Here is a 24,391-nt window from a genome sequence, read left to right as displayed (position 1 = left end):
TCTTTATATTCTTGATTGGTCCATGAATTTGTTTTTGGTGGCACATATGTTACAATGATTGTTATCTCTTTTTTATTAATATGCATCTTAATATACAATACTTCTGCTTTTCCTTCCCCACATTCCACTTGGTTGATCACTATCTCCTTCCTTAACATTATCATGACTCCTCCTCTTCCTTTATCCACTCTGTCTCTTCTCCATACATTATACCTATTATCCAAAACTATTATGATTGCCTCATTTAGTTTTGTTTCAGCCAGGCATACAATATCTGGATTTTCTTTCCTTATGTAATCTCTTAATTCTAATTTACTTGATAAAACCCCGTGTATGTTCGTATACATCATTTTTAGTCTTTTGCCTTTATCATTTTTAGTTAAACTTGTTCCACTTTTTTCTCTTCCTTCTCGTTTATATACCATTTCCTTATCCTGTCTCCTAGAATTCTCCAAAAAAATGCCTTCTTCTTCTCTTCTGACCTTTCATTATTCTTTTCCCTTACTGCTACTGCCAGTTCATTGTATCTCTTCCTTTCTTCTTCATTTCTATTTTTCTTTACATAGATATCCTTGCAGCCTTCTGTTTCTCTAAGTTTTGTTGTTCTATATAATATTTCTTCTGTTGCTGCTTGTGATTTTAGTAGTATTTTAATTGGTCTCCTTTTTCCTTCTTGATATGGTCCAATTCTGTTTATTTCTTTTACTTCCTCTTCCAAGTTCTGCCTATCTTCATCATTAAGATTCTTCAGTAGGTCTTTGACTGATTTAATTTCTTCTTTTTCTCTTTTTGGTCTATATTTTATATTTTTTTATTTTATTCCAAATACGACTACAGTACCCTCCCGAGTTTAGCGCTATCCGAGTTTCGCGATCCTCAGTTTGGCGCTTAGTCTAAATTCTTACCATCCCGAGTTTGGCGCTGTATCGCCCTTTTTCTGCTTTGACAAGTATCGGTCGCTTTACTTCGGGCGCCACGTATGCTGCCCCAAGACTCCTGCAGTTGGTTGACTGAGCTGACCACGTGTGCACGCTCCCAGCCCTCTTCCACCAGCATCTTGATAGTTCTTATATGCAAGCTAATTAATTTGATGTCAGGAAATAAAGGAGGCACTGCAGCATGTGGCTCAAGAAACCTACTTCAAAAGGAAGCAGGCCAGAGAGGCATAAGAAGAAAAGACTGTTAAACATGAAGGAAAAAGGCGAATGTTGATAAGCTTGATGCTGAATGGGACCTGTTCCTTGGAAACTTGTTCAACATTAGTGAGTCTACTGTTAGACAGTTAGAGGAATAAGAAAACGTGAGGAAATCTTTCCTGAAAGACGCCGAGGAGTTCTGTGATTCAAGTTGCTCACATCACGCATCCTACAAGCAAGTTGATGGTAACAATAGAACACTATTTGAAGAAATATATTGTTGACAAAAATTACCGAAATGTGTGCATATCTTCTGGTAAGGTAAGACAGAAGGCAAGAGAAATATATGCTGCAGTGGCACGTAAGTTAAACATTGACAATCCTCCACCTTTCTCTGCTAGTAATGGCTGGTTCTCAAGGTTAAAAAAAACACACTCGTTCAAGAGGGCACGATGTCTGGGTGAAGCAGCAGACGCATCTACAGAAGAGGTGGAAAGTTTCATTGGTGTCTTGAAACAGATGACTGAGGACAGCAGTTACGATCTCCGTGAAATATTCAACGCCGATGAAACAATTTGCTTTCCTAGACCATGCCCCAGATTGAGATTATGTGCTGTTAGAGTTCTTATTATTTCTTTTCTCTTTTGTTCTTTTCAATAAAGTGTGTATCCCAGTTTTTTTCGTCTTAACAAGAGCATTCTTCACTGAAACTGAATACACCCACCAATTTATCGGTATTTTGAAATAAGGAGTAAAGTAGGAGGAAAAAAATCAGCTTCGTCCCGGCCAGAATGAATAAGCGTTTTACATTGTTTTCAATACCCAGTTTAGCGATCTTGAGTTTCGCTATATCTTAAGAAGAAAGCAAGCGCTAAACTCGGGAGGGTACTGTACACTCTTCTTTTTTTCTACAATTTCTCTAACTAGATTTTCTTTTGTCTTGAGGACTCCTATCATTTTGTTTGTCATATTTTCTTCTTTTTCTTTAAGTTATGTGTGTGTGTGTGTGTGTGTGTGTGTGTGTGTGTGTGTGTGTGTGTGTGTGTGTGTGTGTGTGTGTGTATTTACCTATTTGTATTTACCTATTTGTGTATTACAGGGCCCGAGCTAAGCTCTCTGTGTCCTGTCTCCTTGTCCATTCCTGTCATATCTCTCTTTCATCTGGTTGACACACACCATGTCAACGACATCACTGCTCAGTTTATTCCACTTATCAATGCTACGATGTGGGAAAATGTATTTTCTCACGTCATTTAGACAGATATCCTCTATTAGCTTTTTTCCATGTCCTCGGAGATGATTACTTATGGTCACCTTTATCAACTCTCTATCCAGTATGTCAATCTTGTTCACCAATTTATACATAGTTATCATGTCTCCTCTTGTTCTCTCTTCTAATGTGGTCAACCCCAGCTTCCTCAGTCTTTCCTCAGAGTCTAACTCCCTGAGTCCTGGTACCATCCTTGTAGCCAGCCTCTGTACCCTTTCCACCTTCTTCACATTTTTCTTCATATGCGGTGACCAGACACAAGCTGCATATTCTAACTGGGGTCTTATTAAGGTACATAATATCTTCTTCATCATTCCTTCATCTAGGTAGTGGAATACAAGGCCAATATTTTGAAGCATGTATGTTTTCAAAAAAATCTTGTTAATGTGTTTCTCTGGTGACAAGGTGTTTTGCACGGTTACTCCTAAGTCTTTCTCTTCATTGGTCTCTTTAATTTTCTCATCACCCAGCCTGTAATCCCTGTTTGGTCTGTATCTGTGTGTGTGTGTGTGTGTGTGTGTGTGTGTGTGTTTTACCTAATTGTATTTACCTAACTGTAACATACGGGAAAAGAGCTATGCTCATACTGTCCCGTCTCCATATCTACTAATGTCCAGCTTTTTCTTAAAATCATGAATATTCCTTGCGTTGACCACTTCCACGTCTAAACTATTCCATGCTTCCACCCTTCTATGAGGGAAGCTATATTTTTCACATCACTCCTATAAGTGGCCATTTTAGTTTTTCCCATGCCCTCTCGACATTCTTTCATTCCACATACACAGATCTTCCCTATCCATTTTTCCATGCCAATCATCACTCTGTATATTGCTATCAGGTCTCCCCTTTCTCTTCTGTTTTCCAGGGTCGGAAGTTGCATTCTGTTCAGTCTGTCTTCATAAGTCAAATCTCTTAAGTCAGGCACCATTTTGTTGCAGCCCTCTGTACTTTCTCTAGTTTCCTTATGTGTTTCTTTAAGTTCGAGCCCACTGTATTGTTGCATATTCAAGCCTCGGTCTTATCATTGCAGTAATTATTTTCTTCATCATTTCTTCATCTAAATATCTGAACGCCACTCTTATGTTCCTCAATAAGTTCAATACTTCTCCAATTATTTTGTTTATATGTCTCTCTGGCGATAGGTCATTGGTAATTGTCACCCCAAGGTCTTTTCTTCATGACTGGTTTTATGTCTTCATTTCCTATCTTGTACATACTCCTGATTCTTCTTTCACTCTTGCCAAACTCTAATTTCTTGCATTTTGTCGTGTTGAACTCCATTTGCCATGTACAGCTCCATTTCCATATTCTGTCCAAGTCTTCCTGGAGTAGTTCGCAATCTTTGTCACATCTCACTTTTCTTAACAATTTTGCATCGTCTGCAAATAGGCTCACATAACTGGACACCCCATCCACCATGTCATTTATGTAGACCGCGAACATTACTGGTGCCAACACTGATCCCTGTGGAACTCCACTCTCCACCAAGCCCCATTCTGATGGTCTGTCCTTAATTATTGTTCTCATTTCTCTTCCTACCAAAAGTCTTCCATCCATTTTAGTAAACTGCCATGCACTCCTCCTACCATTTCAAGTTTCCAGATCAGTCTCCGGTGTGGTACCTTATCAAAGGCCTTTTTTAAATCCAGATATATTCCATCAGCCCAACCATCTCTTTCCTGTATTACATCTATCACCCTCGAATAGTAACATATCAGGTTTGTCGTGCATGAACGCCCTTTTCTAAAACCAAATTGACACTCACAAAGTATGTCATTTTTCTCCAAGAAGTCTGTCCATCTATTCTTCACCACCCTCTCACACATCTTAGCTACCACACTTGTAAGTGACACTGGTCTATAGTTCAATGGGTCTCTCTTGTTACCTGATTTATAAATTGGGACAATGTTAGCTCTTTTCCAGTCTTGGGGCACTACACCTTCCCTTAATGAGGCATCAATTACTTCACAAACTTTTTCTGCCAGTTGCTCCTGCATTCTCTTAAAATCCATCCTGATACCCCATCAGGTCCCACAGCTTTTCTCACTTCTAAACTCCCCATCATATTCTTGATCTCCTCCACAGTTACTTGAAACTCCTTCATAATCCCTTTCTGTTCCATTACCAGTGGTTTGTCAAAAGCAGTCTCCTTTGTGAATACCTTCCGAAAGCATCCATTCATAGCCTCTGCCATTTCCTGGGATCCTCACTGCATACTCCATTTACTTCTAAACTTTCAATACTTTCTCTATTTTTGATGTTGTTGTTCACATGTCTGTAAAAAGCCTTGGTTGGTCTTTACATTTATCAATTATATCCTTTTCTTGTTTCTTTCTTTCTTCTCTTCTAATCAACACATATTCATTTCTTGCTCTTTTGTAACTTTCCCACTGCTTAATCCGTCTTTTCCTTCTCCACCTCTTCCATGCATCCTCTTTTCTTGTTCTAGCCTTTTCACATCTATCGTTAAACCAGTCCTGCTTTCCAACTTCTCTATGTTGTCTTATTGGTACAAATTTTTCTCACCTTCTTTGTATATTTTTATAAATTCCTTCCACTTTTCATTTGCTCCTTAGCACTCTTGAATTTCATCCAATTTGTCTCTTGAAAGAATTTCTTTAGGTTTCCAAAATCTGTCTTGGCATAATTCCATCTTCCCACTTTATATTCTTCATTTCTTCTAGATTTCTCTTCATCTATCACCTTGAACTCCAAAACTGCATGATCACTCTTTGCTAAAGGGCACTCCACCCTCATCTCCTCAATGACCATTGGCTCTGTACTAAAGACCAAGTCCAGTCTTGACGATGCTCCTCTCCTCCAAACCTAGTATCTTCTTTGACCCACTGAGTTAACACATTTTCCATTGCCAGTGTCAATAGTGTATTTCCCATGTTGTCTCTGATCCTTCCATTGACCAGTCCTCCCAACACACCTCTTTACAATTAAAATCTCCCATCATTATAGTTCGTTCACAGCCACCCAACATTTCTTCCAGACATGTTCCTGTATCACTTATCATTTCTTCATATTCCTGTACTGACCATGCATTTGTCTTAGGTGGTACGTACACCACTATGTAGTGCCTCTTTTTCCTTCATTAGTTTCTGCTCTGATCTTTAGCACTTCTGCCTTTCCCATACCTTCTTTCACTTGATCCACCTTTATATCTTTTTAACCAGCAACATCACTCCTCCTCCCATCTTACCTACTCTATTTCTTTTCCAAACATTATATTTCCTTCTCCAACCATCATCAGGTCTTCTCCTCTCTCAGTTTTGTTTCAGTAAGACCCACAATATCTGGGTTCTTGTCCCTCAAGTAATCGTTGAGTTCTAAAATCCCGATATCACTCCATTTATGTTGGAATACATTACATTCGCTCATACGTAAGTTTCTTTAGTCCTTTCTTGCTGTACTTTTCTGGGTTATGAACCACTTCCTCAGTCTCATATCCAAGATTCTCCAGAAAAACTCTTTCTTCTCCTCTTCTGTCCTCTCTTCATTTTTTTCAAAGCCTCCTTTCTCAACTCATTTAACATTTCTCTTTCCTTTTCACCGAGATCTCTTCTCAACCAAATCTTCCTTGTTGTTTCCTGCTGGGCTAGCCTCCATGACTTCTCCACCAATTCATCTACATCCTTTTGTGACTTAAGTTTGATTCTTATTGGCCTCATACCTTCTCCTGTGAACTTTCCAATTCTATGGAAGTCCTCTATTTCTTGTACTAGGTCTTTTCCTCCTCCTGCACCACATTAATGATATTATTTATCACCTTTTTATGTTTTTCTCTCTCCATTTTACTCGGTGTCTTATCCTCCTCCACACCAAATATCACCACACATCTCTTTTTGTCTACAGTTTCCCTCACCAATGTCTCATTTGACTTAATAACCTTCACCACTTTCTCAGCAATCTTCTCTTCTATGATCTGTTGATCTATAATTTCAGCAAGGCCCAAAGTTTTCTCCCAGACTCTTTGATTTCCTTTTCCAGACTTGCAACTTTGTAATTTACCTCCTTTCTTTCCACTTCCTGACTTTTTCCATTCAGCCTGCTTCTCCATCACTTTTCCTAGAGATTCTCCACATTTGTCGCAATTCACTTTAATTAGCTTAACTTCCTCTTTCAGTACTTCATTTTCTTTCTTCATATCGGCACACTCTTTCATTACATTGTCATAACTCGTTTCCAGGCCCCATACTTTTCAAACAGTTTTTCAATTTTACCTTCCAACTCCAGAATTTTCTTCACATAAATGCTCTTCTCCATTATTCCTTGAAATCCTGTGAAGTCTGATTCATCTTTCGAGTTCACGGCCGCCATGTTGCGCAGATGTAAACAAACCAGCTGATGGCTCAAACGCAGGCTACAGTTTATATTCACCTTCCTGGACATTATTTTGCTAATCAACAGTTAACATGACTATATGGAGACGGACAAACATTACAAGCTCCTTTCCCACCTTGGTTACTCTTAGGCAATGGTAACTGTAGAATTAGAGATGATTGCTCTGGAGCTCAGCGACCACATCCATCCATCGACTGTGTGTGTGTGTGTGTGTGTGTGTGTGTGTGTGTGTGTGTGTGTGTGTGTGTGTGTGTGTGTGTGTGTGTGTGTGTATTTACCTAATTGTAACATACGGAAAAGAGCTATGCTCGTGTTGTCCCGTCTCCATATCTATTAATGTCCAGCTTTTCTTAAAATCATGAATATTCCTTGCGTTGACCACTTCCACGTCTAAACTATTCCATGCTTCCACCCTTCTATGAGGGAAGCTATATTTTTCACATCTCTCCTATAAGTGGCCATTTTAGTTTTTCCCATGCCCTCTCGACATTCTTTCATTCCACATACACAGATCTTCCCTATCCATTTTTCCATGCCAATCATCACTCTGTATATTGCTATCAGGTCTCCCCTTTCTCTTCTGTTTTCCAGGGTCGGAAGTTGCATTCTTTTCAGTCTGTCTTCATAAGTCAAATCTCTTAAGTCAGGCACCATTTTGTTGCAGCCCTCTGTACTTTCTCTAGTTTCCTTATGTGTTTCTTTAAGTTCGAGCCCACTGTATTGTTGCATATTCAAGCCTCGGTCTTATCATTGCAGTAATTATTTTCTTCATCATTTCTTCATCTAAATATCGAACGCCACTCTTATGTTCCTCAATAAGTTCAATACTTCTCCAATTATTTTGTTTATATGTCTCTCTGGCGATAGGTCATTGGTAATTGTCACCCCAAGGTCTTTTTCTTCATGACTGGTTTTATGTCTTCATTTCCTATCTTGTACATACTCCTGATTCTTCTTTCACTCTTGCCAAACTCTAATTTCTTGCATTTTGTCGTGTTGAACTCCATTTGCCATGTACAGCTCCATTTCCATATTCTGTCCAAGTCTTCCTGGAGTAGTTCGCAATCTTTGTCACATCTCACTTTTCTTAACAATTTTGCATCGTCTGCAAATAGGCTCACATAACTGGACACCCCATCCACCATGTCATTTATGTAGACGAACATTACTGGTGCCAACACTGATCCCTGTGGAACTCCACTCTCCACCAAGCCCCATTCTGATGGTCTGTCCTTAATTATTGTTCTCATTTCTCTTCCTACCAAAAGTCTTCCATCCATTTTAGTAAACTGCCATGCACTCCTCCTACCATTTCAAGTTTCCAGATCAGTCTCCGGTGTGGTACCTTATCAAAGGCCTTTTTTAAATCCAGATATATTCCATCAGCCCAACCATCTCTTTCCTGTATTACATCTATCACCCTCGAATAGTAACATATCAGGTTTGTCGTGCATGAACGCCCTTTTCTAAAACCAAATTGACACTCACAAAGTATGTCATTTTTCTCCAAGAAGTCTGTCCATCTATTCTTCACCACCCTCTCACACATCTTAGCTACCACACTTGTAAGTGACACTGGTCTATAGTTCAATGGGTCTCTCTTGTTACCTGATTTATAGATTGGGACAATGTTAGCTCTTTTCCAGTCTTGGGGCACTACACCTTCCCTTAATGAGGCATCAATTACTTCACAAACTTTTTCTGCCAGTTGCTCCTGCATTCTCTTAAAATCCATCCTGATACCCCATCAGGTCCCACAGCTTTTCTCACTTCTAAACTCCCATCATATTCTTGATCTCCTCCACAGTTACTTGAAACTCCTTCATAATCCCTTTCTGTTCCATTACCAGTGGTTTGTCAAAAGCAGTCTCCTTTGTGAATACCTTCCGAAAGCATCCATTCATAGCCTCTGCCATTTCCTGGGATCTTCACTGCATACTCCATTTACTTCTAAACTTTCAATACTTTCTCTATTTTTGATGTTGTTGTTCACATGTCTGTAAAAAGCCTTGGTTGGTCTTTACATTTATCAATTATATCCTTTTCTTGTTTCTTTCTTTCTTCTCTTCTAATCAACACATATTCATTTCTTGCTCTTTTGTAACTTTCCACTGCTTAATCCGTCTTTTCCTTCTCCACCTCTTCCATGCATCCTCTTTTCTTGTTCTAGCCTTTTCACATCTATCGTTAAACCAGTCCTGCTTTCCAACTTCTCTATGTTGTCTTATTGGTACAAATTTTTCTCACCTTCTTTGTATATTTTATAAATTCCTTCCACTTTTCATTTGCTCCTTAGCACTCTTGAATTTCATCCAATTTGTCTCTTGAAAGAATTTCTTTAGGTTTCCAAAATCTGTCTTGGCATAATTCCATCTTCCCACTTTATATTCTTCATTTCTTCTAGATTTCTCTTCATCTATCACCTTGAACTCCAAAACTGCATGATCACTCTTTGCTAAAGGGCACTCCACCCTCATCTCCTCAATGACCATTGGCTCTGTACTAAAGACCAAGTCCAGTCTTGACGATGCTCCTCTCCTCCAAACCTAGTATCTTCTTTGACCCACTGAGTTAACACATTTTCCATTGCCAGTGTCAATAGTGTATTTCCCATGTTGTCTCTGATCCTTCCATTGACCAGTCCTCCCAACACACCTCTTTACAATTAAAATCTCCATCATTATAGTTCGTTCACAGCCACCCAACATTTCTTCCAGACATGTTCCTGTATCACTTATCATTTCTTCATATTCCTGTACTGACCATGCATTTGTCTTAGGTGGTACGTACACCACTATGTAGTGCCTCTTTTTCCTTCATTAGTTTCTGCTCTGATCTTTAGCACTTCTGCCTTTCCCATACCTTCTTTCACTTGATCCACCTTTATATCTTTTTTAACCAGCAACATCACTCCTCCTCCCATCTTACCTACTCTATTTCTTTTCCAAACATTATATTTCCTTCTCCAACCATCATCAGGTCTTCTCCTCTCTCAGTTTTGTTTCAGTAAGACCCACAATATCTGGGTTCTTGTCCCTCAAGTAATCGTTGAGTTCTAAAAAGTGTGTGTGTGTGTGTGTGTGTGTGTGTGTGTGTGTGTGTGTGTGTGTGTGTGTGTGTGTGTGTGTGTGTGTGTGTGTGTGTGTGTGTGTGTGTGTGTGTGTGTATTTACCTAGTTGTAGTTTTACAGGGCCTGGGCTTTATGCTCGTGTCGTCCCGTCTCCATATCTACACTTATCCAATTTTTCTTTAAAACTATGTACACTCTTTGTTGACACCACTTCCTCACTCAAACTGTTCCAAGTCTCAACACATCTTTATGGAAACTAAATTTTTAACATCTCTCAGACATCGTCCTTCCTTAGTTTCTTACTATGCGATCTTGTGCTTCTAAAGTCATATTCTTCTCTCAGGATCAGTTTCTCATTATCCACTTCATCCATTCCGTTAATCAATTTATAAACTTGTATCAGATCCCCTCTCTCTCTTCTCTTTAAATTATGGAACCATTCTTGTAGCCATTTTTTGTAGTCTCTCTAATTTTCTTATGTGTTTCTTTTTATGGGGAGTCCACACAACTCCTGCATATTCCAATCTAGGTCTTTTTTTTAGTACTAATCAATTTCTTCATCATTTCCTTGTCCATATAGTGAAATGCTACTCCAATATTCCTTAGCAAATTATACGTCTCTCTGAAAATTCTATCAATATGGCTTACCGGTTAATTATTTTCTTCCATTGTCACTCACAAGTCCTTTTCCTTTTTTACTTTTTTCTAGTTCTACTCCAACTCCCATCTTATAGATTCCCACTGGTCGTCTTTCACTTTTTCCCATTTCCATGACATGGCTTTTGTCCACATTGAATTCCATCTCCCATTTTTTGCTCCATTTCCAGATCTTGTTTAAGTCTTCTTGTAGTATATCACAATCCTCTTTTTGTTTAATGACTCTGCACAGTTTCGCATCGTCTGCAAACAGATTTATGTAGCTGTTCACTCCTCTGGCATGTCATTTATATATACGAGAAAAAGTATTGGTGCCAATACTGACCCCTGTGGCACTCCGCTGTCTACTGTTCTCCACTTGGACTTCATATCTTTAACTATCGTCCTTATTTCTCTCCCCCTTAAGTAATTCTTCATCCATCTCAATGTGCTTCCTTTTAAGCTACCCTTCTCCTCTAACTTCCATAGTAATCTTTCATGTGGCACTTTATCAAAAGCCTTTTTTAGATCTAAATAAATACAGTCAACCCATCCCTCTCTCTCTTGTACTTTATCAACTATTCTAGAGTAGAAACTCAATAAATTTGTCACACATGACCAACCTTTTCCAAAACCAAATTGGCTATTTGATAATATTTTGTTGTCTTCAAGAAACTCAATCCATTGCTTCTTTATTACTTTTTCACACATCTTGCATATTACACAAGTTAGTGATACCGGTCTGTAATTTAAAGGTTCTTCCTTTCTTCTGTTCTTATATATGGGAAACACCTCAGCTCTTTTCCACTCCCCTGGCACTGTTCCATTTTCTATTGAGCATTTTATGATGTTGTATATTGGACTTGCTAGTTCTTCCCTACATTCTTTCAGTATTCTGCCTGAGACTTCATCCGGTCCCATTGCCTTTTCCTCATCCAATTCCGTCATCAACTTTTTTATTTCAAGCTTGGTTACTTTAATCTCTTTCATATAGACAGTCTCTCTATTACCCTGTGGTCTTTCAAATTTTGATTCCTTAGTAAAGACCTCATGAAATTTACTTTTTAACAGTTCTGCCATATTTTTTGGGTCTTCCACCATTCCGTTTTCTCCTTTTAACCTTTCTATTGTTTCTTTTTGTCTTATTTTTCCATTTATGAATCTGTAGAACAATTTTGGTTGTTCCTTACATTTTTTGACAATGTCCTTTTCATAGTTCCTTTCTTCTTCCTTTCTCACCTTAGCATATTAATTTCTTGCTGTTTTGAAGTTTTCCTTATTTTCTGGATTTCTGTTCCTTCTCCACCTTTTCCATGCTCCATCTCGTTTCTCCTTTGCCCTAGCACATCTTGCATTAAACCAATCTTTCTTTCCTTCTTCTTTAGGTCTATATTTGAACATATTCCTGACCCCAGTTTTGTATATTTCCAAAAATAAGTTACATTTCCCTTGAACCGTTAATGAGTTTTCCATCTCCTCCCAGTTTACGTTTTTAAAATAGTTCTTGAGATTCTCAACATCAGCCTTTCTGTAATTTAATCGGTTTCCTTTGTATGATTCATCTCTATCTTCCTTTCCTTCTTCTATATCCATTTCTAATATTACATGGTCACTCTATCCCAATGGGCACTTGTATCTTATATCACCGTTAATTGGTATATCCCTTGTAAAAACTAGGTCTAATCTTGCCGGCTCATCGTTTCTTCTCTTTGGACCATCAAATTATCTATCATTAGGTTCAGGAATCTATCTCCCCAGGCATGTTCCTGTATCACTTATCATTTCTTCATATTCCTGTACTGACCATGCATTTGTCTTATATCTACACCACTATGTAGTGCCTCTTTTTTCCTTCATTAGTTTCTGCTCTGATCTTTAGCACTTCTGCCTTTCCCATACCTTCTTTCACTTGATCCACCTTTATATCTTTTTTAACCAGCAACATCACTCCTCCTCCCATCTTACCTACTCTATTTCTTTTCCAAACATTATATTTCCCTTCTCCAACCATCATCAGGTCTTCTCCCTCTCTCAGTTTTGTTTCAGTAAGACCCACAATATCTTTCTTGTCCTCATAATCTTGAGTTCTAAAATTGTGTGTGTGTGTGTGTCTACCTCCTTACAGTTGAAATCTCCTATCAATATCACTTTTCTCCTTTCCTTAATGATTCTTGTAAGACTCCTTATTGTGTCATCTATCATGTCTCTATATTCTTGGTTAGTCCATGAGTTTGTTTTTGGTGGCATATATGTTCCAATGATTGTTAACTCCTTTTTGTTAATATGCATCTTAACATACAGTATTTCTGATTTTCCTTCCCCAAACTCCACTTGATTTACCACTATCTCCTTCCTTAACATCACCATGACTCCTCCTCCTCCTTTACCTCCATATATTATACCTTTTATCTATGTCTATTTTTATTGCCTCATTTAACTTTGTTTCCACCAGGCATACAATATCTGGTTCTTCTTTCTTTACGTAATCTCTTAATTCTAATTTACTAGATAAAATCCCATCTATGTTTGTATACATCATTTTTAATCTCTTGTTGTTATCATTTTTAGTTAAACTTACTCAATTTTTTTCTCTTCTTTCTCTTTTATATACCATTTCCTTATCCTGTCTCCTATAATTCTCCAAAAAAATGCCTTCTTCTCCTCCTCTGACCTTTCATTATTTTTTTCTCTTGCTTCTGCCACCAGTTCATTGTGTCTCTTCCTTTCCTCCTCGTTTCTATTTTTCTTTATATATATATATATATATATATATATATATATATATATATATATATATATATATATATATATATCTTGCAACCTTCTGTTTCTCTGAGTTTTATTTTTCTATATATTACTTCTTTTGCTGCTGCTTGTGATTTTAGTAATATCTTAATTGGTCTCACTGTTCCTTCTTGATATGGTCCCATTCTATGGATTTCTTCTACTTCCTCTTCTAAGTTCTGTCTATCCTCGTCATTCAGATGTTTTAGTAGGTCTTTTACTGATTTCATTTCGTCTTTTTCCCTTCTTGGTCAATTTTTAACATTTTTTTCTTTCAGTCCAAAAATAATTACATTCTTCTTTTTTTTCCGCAATTTCTCTTACTAAATTTTCTTTTTTCTTCAGGACTCCTATCCTTTTGCTTGTCATATTTTCATCTCTTTCTTTTAACAGTTCTTGAAATACTTCTTGAAATGATTCCTTGTCTTTCTTATCTTGGATTCTCCATACTTGTACTTCTTTTTTAATCACGTCTTGTACTCTTTCTTCTTCTTTGTTAACTAGATCTTTTAGCTTCTCTTTTTCTTTCTCGGCTTTACCGAGTCCTTCTTCCATCAATTTCTTGTAGTTCGCTATTTGGACTTTTAATTATTCATTTTCGGTTCATAGCCTAGTTTCGTTTTCTTCCACTTTTTATCCTTTCTTTCAATTTCTGGAGCTCTTTATCCTGTTCTTCATTCTCTTTCATTCAAATATTCTCCTTCATCAATTTATCTAATTTATGTTCAATAGTCAAGACTCTATCAAATAGTGAAGTTTGCGCCGTATCAAAGCCTTCAAATTCTCTTTTTCCCTCACCAACATTGTCATCATCAGCTTTCATTCTTTCCCTTGTCACATACCTGCATTTAGATGGAATATCTTTCTCACTCATTATTATTTAACACTGTATTCATGAAAAAAAATGAGTCCACACTTTTCCAGGCACTGCAAACCCAAACAAAGGTAGTGAAGATCAGCTGATTCTGTGTGTGTGCTTCCTCTGTGTGTGTGTGTGTGTGTGTATTTACCTAGTTGTATTTACCTAGTTGTAGTTTTACAGGGCCTGGGCTTTATGCTCGTGTGGCCCGTCTCCATATCTACACTTATCCAATCTTACTTTAAAAGTGTGCACACTCGTTGCAGACACTACTTCTTCATCTAAACTGTTCCACGTCTCAATACATCTCTGCGGAAACTATATTTTTAATATCTCTCAGACATCTTCCTTTCTCAGCTTTTTACTATGCGATCTTGTGCTTTGGATGTCATATTCTTCTCTCAGGATCAGTTTCTCATTATCCACTTGGTCCATTCCGTTGATCAATTTATAGACTTGTATCAGGTCTCCTCTCTCCTTCTTTGTTCCAAGGTTGGTAGATCCATAGCCTTTAGTCTCTCCTCATATGTCATCCCTTCAAGTTCTGGGACCATTCTTGTAGCCATTTTTGTAGCTCTCCAATTTCCTTATGTGTTTCTTTTATGAGGGGTCCACACTACTCCTGCATATTCCAATCTGGGTCTTATTATAGTATTTATCAATTTCTTCATCATTTCTTTGTCCATGTAGTGAAATGCTACTCCAATATTCCTTAGCAAATTATATGTTTCTCTAAAAATTCTATCAATATGGCTTACTGGTTGATTGTTTTCTTCCATCGTCACTCCTAAGTCCTTTTCCTTTTTACTTTCTCCAGTTCTACTCCATCTCCCATCTTATAGATTCCCACAGGTCGTCTTTCACTCTTTCCCATTTCCATGACATGGCTTTTGTTCACATTGAATTCCATTTCCCACTTCTTACTCCATTCCCAGATCTTATTTAGGTCTTCTTGCAGTATTTCACAATCCTCCTTTTGCTTTATAACTCTGCACAGTTTCGTATCATCCGCAAACAAATTTATGTAGCTGTTCACTCCTTCTGGCATGTCGTTAATATAAATGAGGAAAAGTATTGGTGCCAATACTGACCCCTGTGGCACTCCGCTTTCTACTGCTCTCCACTTGGACTTCATATCTTTAACTACTGTCCTTATTTCTCTCCCCCTCAAATAATTTTCTATCCATCTCAATGTGCTTCCTTTTAAGCCACCCTTCTCCTCTAACTTCCACAGTAATCTTGCATGTGGCACTTTGTCAAACGCCTTTTTAAATCCAAATAGATGCAGTCAACCCATCCTCTCTCTCTTGTACTCTATCAACTATTCTAGAATAGAAACTCAATAAATTAGTTACACAAGACCGTCCTTTTCTAAAACCAAATTGGCTATTTGATATTAATTTGTTGTCTTCAAGGAACTCGATCCATTGTTTCTTTATTATTCTTTCACACATCTTGCATATTACACTAGTTAGTGATACCGGTCTGTAATTTAAAGGTTCTTCTTCCTTCCGCTCTTATATATGGGAACCACCTCAGCTCTTTTCCATTCTACTGGCACTGTTCCATTTTCTATTGAGCATTTTATGATGTTGTATATAGGACTTGCTAGTTCTTCCCTACATTCTTTCAGTATTCTGCCTGAGACTTCATCCGGTCCCATTGCCTTCTCTTCATCCAGTTCCTTCATTAACTCTTTTATTTCAAGCTTGGTTACTTTAATCTCTTTCATATAGATTGTCTCTATTACCCTGTGGCCTCTCAAATTTGGATTCTTTAGTAAAGACCTCCTGGAATTTTTATTTAATAGTTCTGCCATACTTTTGGGTCTTCCACCATCCCGTTCTCTCCTTTTAACCTTTCTATTGTTTCTTTTTGCCTAATTTTTCCATTTATGAATCTATAGAACAATTTTGGTTGCTCCTTACATTTTTCGACAATATCTTTTCAAGTTCTTTTCCTCTTCCTTCCTCACCTTAACATATTCATTTCTCGCTGCCTTGAAGTTTTCCTTGTTTGTTGGATTTCTATTTCTCCTCCACCTTTTCCATGCTCCATCTCTTTTCTCCTTTGCCCTAGCACACCTTGCATTAAACCAATCTTTCTTTCCTTCTTCTTTTGGTCTATATTTTGGGACATATTCCTGACTCCTGTTTTGTATATTTCCAAAAATAAGTTATATTTGTCTTGCATTGTCTCTGAGTTTTCCATCTCCTCCCAGTCTACGTTTTAAAATAGTTCTTGAGATTCTCAATATCAGCCTTTCTGTAATTTAATCGGTCTCCTTTGTATGAATCGTCTCTATCTTCCTTTCCTTCTTCTATATCTATTTCTAATATTGCATGGTCACTCTTTCCCAATGGGCACTTATATCTTATATATCATTCATTTGTATACCCCTTGTAAAAACTAGGTCCAATCTCGCCGCTCGTCGTTTCCTCTGAATCTTGTGCATTCCTTTACTCTCTGGTCCATCATATTGTCTATCATTAGGTTCAAGAATCTTTCTCCCAGGCTTCTTCCCCATACCACTTTCATAATTTTCCCAGTCCACTTCTTTACAGTTGAAATCTCCTACTAATATCACTTTTCTCCTTTCTTTAACGATTCTCATTAGACTCCTTATTGTGTCATCTATCATGTCTTTATATTCTTGATTGGTCCATGAATTTGTTTTGGTGGCACATATGTTACAATGATTGTTAACTCTTTTTATTAATATGCATCTTAATATACAATACTTCTGCTTTTCCTTCCCACATTCCACTTGGTTTATCACTATCTCCTTCCTTAACATTATCATGACTCCTCCTCCTCCTTTACCCACTCTGTCTCTTCTCCATACATTATACCTATTATCCAAATCTATTTTGATTGCCTCATTTAGTTTTGTTTCAGCCAGGCATACAATATCTGGATTTTCTTTCTTATGTAATCTCTTAATTCTAATTTACTTGATAAAACCCCGTCTATGTTCGTATACATCATTTTTAGTCTTTTGCCTTTATCATTTTTAGTTAAACTTGTTCCACTTTTTTCTCTTCCTTCTCGTTTATATACCATTTCCTTATCCTGTCTCCTAGAATTCTCCAAAAAAATGCCTTCTTCTCCTCTTCTGACCTTTCATTATTCTTTTCCTTACTGCTGCTGCCAGTTCATTGTATCTCTTCCTTTCTTCCTCATTTCTATTTTTCTTTATATAGATATCCTTGCAGCCTTCTGTTTCTCTAAGTTTTGTTGTTCTATATAATATTTCTTCTGTTGCTGCTTGTGATTTTAGTAGTATTTTAATTGGTCTCGTTTTTCCTTCTTGATATGGTCCCATTCTGTTTATTTCTTCTACTTCCTCTTCCAAGTTCTGCCTATCTTCGTCATTAGATTCTTCAGTAGGTCTTTGACTGATTTCATTTCTTCTTTTCTCTTTTGGTCTATATTTTATATTTTTTATTTTATTCCAAATACGACTACACTCTCTTTTTTCTGCAATTTCTCTAACTAGATTTTCTTTTGTCTTGAGGACTCCTATCATTTTGTTTGTCATATTTTCTTCTTTTCTTTAAGTTGTTCTTGAATCACCTCCTGAAAATCAGCCTTATCTTTCTTATCTTGGACTCGCCATGCTTGTACTTCTTTTTTAATCACGTCTTGTACTCTTTCCTCTTCTTTGTTAACTAGATCTTTCAGCTTCTCTTTTCCTTTCTCGGCTTTACCGAGTCCTTCTTCCATCTGCTTTTTGTAGTTAGCTACTTCCTTTTTTAGTTCTTCGTTTTCCGCTCTTAGCCTAGCTTCGTTTTCTTCCACTTTTTTTATCCTTTCTCTCAGTTTTATAAACTTTTTCTTATTCTTCATTCTCTTTCATTTCTATATTCTCCTTTATCATTTTATCTAGTTTATGTGTGTATTTACCTAATTAACCTAATTGTAACATACGGGAAAGGAGCTACGCTCGTACTGTCCCGTCTCCATATCTACTAATGTCCAACTTTTTCTTAAAATCATGAACATTCCTTGCGTTGACCACTTCCACATCCACACTATTCCATGCTTCCACACTTCTATGAGGGAAGCTATATTTTTTCACATCTCTCCTATAAGTGGCCATCTTTAGTTTTTTTTCCATGCCCTCTCAACACTCTTTCATTCCACATACACAGATCTTCCCTGTCCATTTTTTCCATGCCATTCATCACTCTGTATATCGCTATCAGGTCTCCCCTCTCTCTTCTGTTTTCCAGGGTCAGAAGTTGCATCCTGTTCAGTCTGTCCTCATAAGTCAAATCTCTCAAGTCAGGCACCATTTTCGTCGCAGCCCTCTGTACTTTCTCTAATTTTATGTTTTTCTTCAAGTTCGGAGCCCACTGTATTGTTGCATATTCAAGCCTTGGTCTTATCATTGCAGTAATTATTTTCTTCATCATTTCCTCATCTAAATATACGAATGCCACTCTTATGTTCCTCAATAAGTTCAATACTTCTCCCATTATATTTTTATATGTCCCTCTGGCGATAGGTCATTGGTAATTGTCACTCCGAGATCTTACTTTTACATCAAATTCATATGCCCAAAAGGAGAGAGAGAGAGAGAGAGAGAGAGAGAGAGAGAGAGAGAGAGAGAGAGAGAGAGAGAGAGAGAGAGAGAGAGAGAGATAAGACCACAAGAGTGAGGTTAATGAGTCATACAAAGTTCAAAAATAAATGTCCTGAAAGAGTTCAAGTCACAGGAAGGAGGAAATACAGCACACTAGTAAATGCAGATTTCACTTCATGACATTTAACTGATGTCACCAGTAGTAGATGAGATGCTCATATTGCCAGTTCCATGTCAGTTCACTGCTAGACTCCACGTGGCTCGCTTACTCTTCTTTCTGCACTTCGGTCGACGTGGTTTACACTTACCATTTTTTTTCAAGTCATCCTGGTTAGTTTTCCAGGTTTTCCAAGGACATATATGTTAGCACTACTATGATACACATATATGATCAAAGGACATATAAGTTAGCTCTACTATGATACACATATAAGATCCAAGGACATATATGTTAGTGCTACTGTGATTACACAAATGTGATCCTAGGACACATATGTCAGTGCTATGGTGATAACACTCTTGTGGATCATATATGGATGATTCAAGTACATATTTTGTTTACCTGTTATTTTACTTGGCATTTTCTTTTTTTTTTCTTTTTTTCTGGGAGAGTTATGTCGGACCAGGACAAGGGCCATGGAACCCTGCAGCGTCCTTTCTCCTCTTCCTCCAAAGGGAAACATCATGAGAAGGACCCCCTGGATGGTACAGCCATGCGGAGAAATGCTTCCGGGAAAGGTAACAGTTCCCTGCCTCTGGCCACCTGCGCTTCTCGGTCGTATTCCCCCCCGGTGGCTGGCCCAAGTGATGTAAACATACCAGCCGCATCTCCACCGCAAGATGCCGAGTTGGGCTGTCTGTCTTCTTTAATTAGTGGCCTCATCAAGAAACTAGACAAGTCAGCAAGTCCTCAAGTGTCCCCGGGACACAGTTCCAACTTTAGTGGTTTCCAAGATGTCTCTTCGTCGGAGGATGAGGCCGTTACAGCTCCTGACAGTCTGTCTCAGGCATCCGTGTCCGACCCACTGGATGATCTCGACACGTTCACCGCTTGTCAACCTCAAGGTGATCCTGTTGCTGATGTGGTCTTACAAAAAACTCTCGAGGAGTTGGGTGACCCTTTGTCTGAGCGCCTGGCCTCCATCCTCAACCTGAGTCTGAGACGCCGGCCCTCTTCTGACAGTGTTAAACAAACGTGTGACAGGATCAAGCTCCCTAACAATGTGCTGAACTTAACCCTTTCAGGGCGCAAATAGGTTTTTGGGTCATGCCTGTGAGCTGCAAATACGGGCGAAAAATCAAGATTTACAAAATATTTTTTTTAAATATATATTCTCATGCATAATAGAGTGTTACGCATCTACTGTAAAAAATTCAGGTCTCTACCCACACTGGAAAGTGGTGTAATAATGATGGGAAGTTGGCTTTCTGGTGGTACATTGTGAGCTGTTGAGTATTGTCATCATAGCGGGTGTTTATTTTCAGCTGCAACTTGTGCAGGTGTTCTCACTAGATTACACAGAATTTTCTGCCTGATTTGAACTGCAGTTGCTCAGAATTGCTCCAGAATGTGCTAGGGTAATTATTTTTCACACCTGTGTATACATTATGCCCACACAAATAATATAAAATACATTTTCTGAGTGTTTTCTTGATGTACATACTATTATCATCAAATTCAACATAAAATACAGTGCTTACTCCAATTTTGCAAGAAATGGGGGGGCATTGTGAGCTGCAAATTTGGAAATCACAAAATTGGAAGTATTATTCCTATGGGAAAAATTGAATATGGTGGGCCCCTCGTCCAGGGTCGCCTAATTTTTCAATATTTTCCTAATATTTTGCCCATATTTATATCACATATATATTGAGCCAAGTATCTTTCCATATGAATGATCACAGTGTTTGTACAATGGCTACGAGAATAAAAAATCTGTCCACCATAGGTTTTTACAGCTTTTTCAATTTAACACTGTTTTTAAACACCATTCTCACAGTTGATTCTCCCACACCAATCTCTCTGGAAATATCACAGTTCCTTTTTCCATCTCTTTTCATTCTTATTATCTTAATCTTCTGCTCCAAAGTTAGCCTAATGTTTTTCTTGGTTGGTGGCGCCATGTCGCACAAAGTCGAGCACAAGGATTCCTCCAAATTTGCAGAGAGAACTCTGTGGAGGTGTAGCTACGTAAACAAATGGAAGGCGGGAGGGAGCAGGCCAGTGTTGCCATATGAGCTTCGTTGAATTACCACCAGATTTTTATGAAAACTAGCCAAAAACCACCAAACTATGATAAATATAATATAAATATGATAATAATATAGTATAATATGATATGAATAAATTGATAGAATATTACCTATATAATACAGAAATATATAATTTGCAGGAACGCTCTCTCTCCCGCCCCCACTCCCAATACCGGGAGAAAGGAGAATGATGGGCACATTTTAAAAATGGCAAATTTTGGTCCTTGGTCGCAAAATTGGCGTATCGCAAAATTTGAACTCGCAAATTGAAGTAAGCACGGTATTTGCTTTCTTCACAATAGAACACAACAAAATGAGTTTTTTGGGGGGAGAACATGAAATAAAATAACTGCAGTTTTCACTAAATGTACCAAAACCAACATGCAAAATACTTATTAGTTTCACGAACAATCAGATCTATGACAGCATCGTCCACAAATAGCTTGAAAAAATCTGGGATAGTGGAGTCATCTGTGATGCCACTAGCGTCAGAAATTCCATTCGATGCATTATCAAAATCATACACATTTGGAATAAAATCATCACCATTCTGTCCACCTGAATGCAGGCTGTTGTGGTCGCGTGTGGCAGAGGGCAGGCAAGAGGCGTAGTCTAGCATGCTAAGCATCACGTGTGGGAGGAGGAGGAGGAGGACGCAGTGGTGGTGGGCTGGTGGGTTGAGAAGAAGCGTCAGATGACTCCGTGTCAGGCTCAGAATATGAGTCTTCACTTTCAGTACTAGACACATCAAGTGCTACCTCATCAATGTCTTCCTCCTCATCAGAATATTCATCTCCAGATGCTGTAATCACGGCAATAGCATCCGGTGTGGTCACAACTGTGGGCCTTCTACGCCACACCGCGGGCGTAGCAGGCAGCTGGCGAGGTCGGGGGTCAAGAACTATCCATCACTCCTGACAAACATGGACTGAGGATCCCCTACAATCCTCCTCCTTTGTTTCAGGACGCTTATCATATACAGTACCCTCCCGAGTTTAGCGCTATCCGAGTTTCGCGATCCTCGAGTTTGGCGCTTAGTCCTAAATTCTTACCATCCCGAGTTTGGCGGTGTATCGCCCTGAGTTTCGCGCTGCTTTGACAAGTATTGGTCGCGTTTACTTCTGGGCAGCATCACGTATGCTGCCCCAAGACTCCTGCAGTTGGCTGACTGAGCTGACCACGTGTGCACGCGTCCTTAGCCCTCTTCCACCAGCATCTTGATAGTTCTTATATGCAAGCTAATTAATTGTGATGTCAGGAAATAAAGGAGGCACTGCAGCATGTGGCTCAAGAAACCTACGGCAAAAGGAAGCAGGCCAGAGGCAGGGTAAGAAGAAAAGACTGTTAAACATGAAGGAAAAAGGCGAAGTGTTGGATAAGCTTGATGCTGAATGGGACCTGTTGCCGTTGGAAACTTGTTCAACATTAGTGAGTCTACTGTTAGAGGAATAAGAGCTAAACGTGAGGAAAAAAACGTTTCCTGAAAGACGCCGAGGAGCTCTGTGATTCAAGTTGCTCACATCACGCATCCTACAAGCAAAGTTGATGGTAACAACAGAACACTATTTGAAGAAATATATTGTTGACAAAATGACGAAATGTGTGCATATCTTCTGGTAAGGTAAGACAGAAGGCAAGAGAAATATCTGCTGCAGTGGCACGTAAGTTAAACATTGACAATCCTCCACCTTTCTCTGCTAGTAATGGCTGGTTCTCAAGGTTAAAAAGACACTCGTTCAGGAGGGCACGATGTCTGGGTGAAGCAGCAGACGCATCTACAGAAGAGGTGGAAAGTTTCATTGGTGTCTTGAAACAGATGACTGAGGACGGTTACGATCTCCGTCAAATATTCAACGCCGATGAAACGAATTTGAAGGCTTTGCGCTAGCGGACCATGCCCCAGAGTGAGATTATGTGCTGTTACAGTTCTTATTATTTCTTTTCTCTTTTTGTTCTTTTCAATAAAGTGTGTATCCCAGTTTTTTTCGTCTTAACAAGAGTATTCTTCGCTGAAACTGAATACACCCACCAATTTATCAGTATTTTGAAAAAAGGGAGGAAATTGGGGAGGAAAAAAAATCAGCTTCGTCCTGGGCCAGAATGAATAAGCGTTTTTACATTGTTTTCAATACCCCGAGTTTAGCGATCCTCAAGTTTGGCGTTATATCTTAAGAAGAAAGCAAGCGCTAAACTCGGGAGGGTATTGTATAAGGTTATGTAAACAATAGGGAGAGGTGGTCATGAGCGAGGATACGCATGTCCATATATGGTAACATACTAAATACGCAATATATTACCAATAAACGAATATCTAGCATATCTGCTCTCTAACAAAGAGATTTGATCATTACTCTTGTTATTTCTGTAAATAAATGCACAAATAGCCACTAGCCACGTCGTAAAATAATGATAATTGTTAAAAATGGGGCATCTGATACTCTACTGTGTGGATGCCATTGTGACTATATTTTTCTTACCACGCAACTGATGGCACGTCCCATGAGTCAAGGGAAGCTGGGAGAATGTCATCTGGCAACCAGCAGCAGCCAGGAGGCGCGCAGTTTAATTCTGTGACTCGTCAAATATGGGACCACGATCGTGGACAGGAGGCATTTCCCCGCAAAGCAACAATCGTGGTCCGGAGCACTAGAAGGGCTAAAGATGCCAGTCACCAACTCTGCTATCACCAAAGCTATGAGCATTGGGGGCAAGTTATTGGACACCCGGCTTTCCCTCACCAATGGCCTACTTGTGAAGGCTTTAGTCCCTATTGCATGTTGCATAAGCGACATTAGTGATAGACATGTTCAGCCCATTACCTGCTACCTTGAGGGCCTTAATAGCAGCTTCAGACTCCTTGCTTCTACTGTCAACTACATTAACCTGCTGAGGAAAGAGGTGGCACGGATTCATGTAAATGACTCTGCTCTTGAAGAGCTCTGCAAATGGGAGTGTGAAGTGGGCCAGGATGACTTGTTCCCTTTCGACGTCGTCAAGAAATGTGAGGAAATCCACAAATCTAGGAAACTTGGGAGGCCCTCCTTCCATCCTCACAAGAGTCCTGGGAAACGGTTTGCCCCACCTCGCCAGACGAGTAGACACCCGTTTCGGCCTTCCTACCCACAACAGGCACGCCCACAGTCCCAGACGAGGCCTTTTTAGGCCAGAGACCTCGCCAGGGGAAGGGGACGCCAGTGCACAAAACTCCCCAGTGAGCTCACTTTTGGTAAGCCCTCTTGTACCTACTTTGGTTAACAATCCTGCAAATTTCCGTGGGGGTAAGATCTTTAATACTAAGTTACAGTGGCGCCTTTTGTCTTCTTTTAAATGGATTCATAACGTGGTTCATGGGAAACTTCTAGTTTTTGTGAATGTTCCTATACAGAGTAAACCTCCAGGTCCCCTACATTTGTCTACTGCAGAGAGTATTGCCCTGGACACTACC

General features: G+C 38.9%; 1 protein-coding gene across 1 annotated transcript in view; it reads right to left on the bottom strand.

Annotated features, from left to right (window-relative positions):
* The window catches only part of LOC123499074 (tubulin-specific chaperone D-like), a 563,551-nt gene that overhangs the window by 333,958 nt on the left and 205,202 nt on the right, over nt 1-24,391 (bottom strand). The gene's annotated exons all lie outside the window — the stretch shown is intronic.

Source organism: Portunus trituberculatus, chromosome 49 (genome assembly GCF_017591435.1).
Source record: "Portunus trituberculatus isolate SZX2019 chromosome 49, ASM1759143v1, whole genome shotgun sequence".
Taxonomy (NCBI): Eukaryota; Metazoa; Arthropoda; class Malacostraca; order Decapoda; family Portunidae; genus Portunus; species Portunus trituberculatus.
This window is presented reverse-complemented; position numbering and strand designations above follow the sequence as displayed.